The sequence below is a fragment of the Sapajus apella genome, unplaced genomic scaffold (assembly GCF_009761245.1).
Source record: "Sapajus apella isolate SASKATOON/1434 unplaced genomic scaffold, GSC_monkey_1.0 scaffold35, whole genome shotgun sequence".
NCBI classification, from domain to species: domain Eukaryota; kingdom Metazoa; phylum Chordata; class Mammalia; order Primates; family Cebidae; genus Sapajus; species Sapajus apella.
Genome location: NW_022436975.1, coordinates 9,407,685 through 9,413,149, shown reverse-complemented (window position 1 = coordinate 9,413,149; position 5,465 = coordinate 9,407,685).

Sequence of the window (5,465 nt, the reverse complement as noted above, 5' to 3'; positions counted from 1 at the left end):
GTTTGTCATGAATAGCTTTTACTATTTTGAAATACGTTCCATCAATACCTAGTTAATTGAGAGTTTTTAGCATAAAGGCTGTTGAATTTTGTCAAAGGCCTTCTCTGCATCTATTGAGATAATCATGTGGTTTTTGTCTTTGATTCTGTTTATGTGGTGGATTGTGTTTATAGACTTGCATATGTTGAACCAGCCTTGCATCCCCGGGATGAAGCTTACTTGATCATGGTGGATAAGCTTTTTGGTGTGCTGTTACAGTTGGTTAGTCAGTATTTAATTGAAGATTTTTGCATCTATGTTCATCATGGATATTGGCCTGAAGTTTTCTTTTCTTGTTGAGTCTCTGCCAGGATTGGTATCAGGATGTTGTAGGTCTCATAAAATGATTTGGAAAGGATTCCCTCTTTTTGGATTGTTTGGAATAGTTTCAGAAGGAATGATACCAACTCCTCTTTGTATGTCTGGTAGAAATCGGCTGTGAACCTATCTGGACCTGGGCTTTTTTTGGTTGGCAGGCTATTAATTGCTGCCTCAACTCAGCCCTTGTTATTGGTCTATTCAGGGTTTTGACTTCTTCCTGGTTTAGGCTTGGGAGGGTGCAAGTGTCCAGGAATTTATCCATTTCTTCCCAGTTTACTGGTTTATGTGCATAGAATTGTTTGTAGTAATCTCTGATGGTAGTTTGTATTTCTGTGGAATCTGTGGTGATATCCCCTTTATCGTTTTTTATTGCATGTATTTGATTCTTCTCTCTTTTCTTTTTTATTAATCTGGCTAGTGGTCTGTCTATTTTGTTGATATTTTCAAAAACCAGCTCCTGGATTTATTGATTTTTTGCAGGGTTTTTTTTGTGTGTGTGTGTCTCTATCTCCTTCAGTTCTGCCCTGATCTTAGTTATTTCTTGTCTTCTACTAGGTTTTGAGTTTTTTTAATCTTATTCCTCCAGCTCTTTCTATTTTGATGATAGGGTATCAATTTTAGATATTTCCATTCTTCTCATGTGGGCATTTATTGCTATGTATTTCCCTCTAGAGACTGTTTTAAATGTGTCTCAGAGATTCTGGTATGTTGTGTCTTCATTCTCATTGGTTTTGAATCTTTATTTCTGCCTTCATTTCATTGTTTACCCAGTCAACATTCAAGAGCCAGTTGTTCAGTTTCCATGAAGTTGTGCAGTTCTGAGTGAATTTCTTAATCCCGAGTTCTAATTTGGTTGCACTGTGGTCTGAAAGACTGTTTGTTATGATTTCCATTCTTTTACACTTGCTGAGGAGTGATTTACTTCCAATTATGTGGTCAGTTTTAGAATAGGTGTGATGTGGTGCTGAGGAGAATGTATATTCTGTGGATTTGGGGTGGAGAGTTCTGTAAATGTCTATTAGGTTTGCTTGGTCCAGATCTGAGTTCAAGTCCTGGATATCCTTGTTAATTTTCTGTCTCATTGCTCTGTCTAATATTGACGGTGGAGTGTTCAAGTCTCCCACGATTATTGTGTGGGAGTCTAAGTCTCTTTGTAGGTGGTTAAGAACTTGCTTTATGTACCTGGGTGCTCCTGTATTGGGTGCATATATATTTAGGATCGTTAGCTCTTCTTGTTGCATTGATCCTTTTACCATTATATAATGCCCTTCTTTGTCTCTTTTGACCTTTGTTTGTTTAAAGTCTATTTTATTAGATACTAGGATTGCAATTCCTGCTTTTTTGTGTGTGTGCCCCATTTGCTTGGTGAATCTTCCTCCATCCCTTTATTTTGAGCCTATGTGTATCCTTGCATGTGAGATGAGTTTCCTGCTTAAAGCATACTGATGAATTTTGACTTTTTGTCCAATTTGCCAGTCTGTGTCTTTTGATTTGGGCATTTAGCCCATTTACATTTAAGGTTAATATTGTTACATGTGAATTTGATCCTGCCATTTTGATGCTAGCTGGTTTTTTTGTCCATTAGTTGATGCAGTTTCTTCATTGTGTCAGTGCTCTTTACCATTGAGTACATTTTTGGAGTGGCTGGTACTGGTTGCTCCTTTCTGTGCTTAGTGCTTCTTTCAGGAGCTCTTGTAAGGTAGGCCTTGTGGTGATGAAATCTCTGAGCAATTGCTTGTTTGTAAAGGATTTTATTTCTCCTTCACTTATGAAGCTTAGTTTGACTGGATATGAAATCCTAGGTTGAAAGTTCTTTAAGGATGTTGAATATTGGCCCCCACTCTCTTCTGGCTTGTAGGGTTTCTGCCAAGAGATCCGCTGAGTCTGGTGGGCTTCCCTTTGAGGGTAACCCCACATTTCTCTCTGGCTGCCCTTAGCATTTTCTCCTTCATTTCAACCCTGGTGAATTTGATGATTATGTGCCTTGGGGTTTCTCTTCTTGAGGAATATCTTTGTGGTGTTCTCAATGAATGGTGGGCTGTCTTGCTAGGTTGGGGAAGTTTTCCTGGATAATATCCTGAAGGGTGTTTTCCAGCTTGGATTCATTCTCTCCATCACCTGAATGTGACGGAGAGATTAGGTCTTTTCACGTAATCCCATATTTCTTGGAGGCTTTGTTCATTTCTTTTTACTCTTTTTTCTCTAATCTTGCCTTCTCATTTTATTTCATTGAGTTGATCTTCTCTGATATCCTTTCTTCTGCTTGATCAGTTCAGCTATTGAAACTTGTATATGCTTCCTGAAGTACTCATGTTGTGTTTTTCAGCTCCATCAGTTCATTTAGATTCTTCTCTAGGCTGTTTATTCTCATTAGCATTTCATCAAACCTTTTTTCTAGGTTCTTAGTTTCTTTGCATTGGGTTAGAACATGTTCTTTTAGCTCAGAGAATTTTGTTATTACCCACCTTCTGAAACGTGTTTCAGTCAGTTCATCAGACTCATTCTCCATCCAGCCTTGTTTTCTCGCTGGTGAGGAATTGTGATCCCTTGGAGGAGGAGAGGTGTTCTGGTTTTAGGTGTTTTCATCCTTTTTGTGCTGGTTTCTTCCCATCTTTGTGGAGTTATCTACCTGTGGTCTTTGTAGTTGGTGACTTTCAGATGGGGTCTCTAAGTGGACATCCTTTTTGTTGATGATGAAGTTATTTCTTTCCGTTCTTTAGTTTTCCTTCTAACAGGCCCCTCTGCTGTAGGAATGCTGGAGGTCCACTCCAGACTTTGCTTGCCTGGGGATCACTTGTGTTGGCTGCAGAACAGCAAGGGTTGCTGCCAGTTTATTTTTCTGTTATCTTTGTCCCAGAAGGATACCCACCAGATGTCAGCCTGACCTCTCCTTCATGAGGTGTCTCTTTGGATATATGGGGGTTAGGAAGCTGCTTGAGGAGACAGTCTGTCCCTTATAGGCGCTCAAGTGCTGAGCTGTGAGCCCTATTGTTCCATTCAGAGCTGCTGGACAGGTACGTTTAAGTCTGCTGCAGTGGAACTCATAACCACCTTTTTTTCCCCGGTGCTCTGTCCTGGGAAGGTGGGGCTTTACTTATAAATTCCTCACAAGCTGCTGCCTTTTTTCAGAGATGCCCTGCCCAGTAAGGAGGTAGCCTAGTCATAGTCTGCCAGCAGAGGCATTGCTGAGATGCTGTGGGCTCAGCCCAGCTGCTGTGTGAACTTCCTTGTGGTTTTGTTTATAGAGGTATAGTTAGTGCTGTCTCAGTAATGGTGGTCTGCCTCAGTAATTGCAGACTGCCTCAGTAATAGTGGATTGCCTTGGTAATGGTGGACTGCCTCAGTAATGGTGGACTGCCTTGGTAATGGCGGACTGCCAAGGTAATGGTGGATGCCCTTCCACCCACAGAGCTGGGCCGTCCTGGTTCCAGCTGTGCTTGCTGTGAAACTCTCAATCCAGAGCGTTTCAGATTGCTGGTCTTTGTGGGGTTGGGACCCATTGAGCAAGATCACTGGCTCCCTGTTTCAGCCCCTTTTTTTCAGTTGAATGGGTGACTCTGTATCCCAGGTGTTTCAGGCACCAGTTGAAAGGGCCACCCAGATTTATATGAGTTTTTGTGTGGAGACCCGCTGCACCAGCTGAAACTGCTGTGCTGGAGATTTGTGGCCCTTTTCTACCTGGGAATCTCCTGGCCTGTGGCAGTAAAAACTTGTTTGGAAGTGCGGTGATCACTCACCCTCTGCGTTCTCTCTGGGAACTGCACTCCAGAGCTGTTCCTAGTTGGCCATCTTGGATCCATTCAAGTATTTATTTAAATTGTAATAATAGCTTTCTGACATTTTGGATATTCATAGGAATGTTACTAGGGAAAAATGCTGTGAACCTGCTTACCTAAAAAAATTGAATGTTAAAATGTAAGAATTCAGCTGCAAGAATAAAGATCCCTTTTGTAGATGTTTCACAGAAAACCAAAGGAGGGTTATTTGTCTGTTCTGAACCCTCACGTCTGAATCACAGGTGGTAATGAAAAGACACACTGTCCATTTTGCAATAATAGCTTTGAGTACATTGTGTAGTTCATGAAAGTTATATAACAAACCTAATATGGAAGTCTAATGATACATTTTCACAAAGTAATAACAAAATGATAAATGTGTATGTGTTCATATGTGTTTAGTGCCAGATCTTGTGAGAATGTGGGAAGTATAATTTTTAGAGTTGATAGATCAATTTCCTTATAACTTGGAAATTAACCCAGATGAGGTTTGGAACAGAAGGCAGAGACATGGTGGAGGCGTTCTTAAATATCTTAAAATGACATTTCTCTGATGCAGAAGGAAGGATCAGGCTAACAAATTGCAATGTAAGACAATTGTGTAAACATTTAAAATAAAAATGTAAAAAATTAAAGCCCATATGTCATTAAGGAATGAAATGCCTTCAGTCACCCTTGGCAACCACATGTCTGTCTGAATACCTATGAATCTGCAGTTCCAGTGTGAAGACCACCATGAGGACACTCTGATTCCTCAAATAATGAAAAGTGACTGACTTAGAAGTTAAATTGCAATTGGAATTGATCACTAAGCAGAGTGATGTACATGATCAGAATAACTTCTCCATTCAAGTTTAGTATATACATAATTTAAGAATCTAGAAAATTTATTTGGATTTTAACCTGAGTTCACCAATTTAAAACAAATGACACCAGTGTGGCCAACATGTTGAACACTGTCTCTACTAAAGATACAAAAAATTAGCCAGTCATGATGGTGCGCTCCTGTAATCCCAGCTACTTGGGAGGCTGAGGCAGGAGAATTGCTTGAACCTGGGAGACAGAGGTTGCAGTGAGCTGAGATTGTGCCATTGCACTCCAGCCTGGGTGACAGGGTGAGACTCCATCTCAAACACACACACACACACACACATGCATGCACGCACGCACGCACGCATGCACAGGACAGATCCGTGAAATGTTACTTTCTCAGAGGTCATTCTATACATGACCTCCTAGTTACATTATAACTTACTACCTTAGAGCTTTTGTTTATCTTTAACTAGAGGGTAATACTTAGTATCATTTATTTTTTTAAAGTTTTTGGTT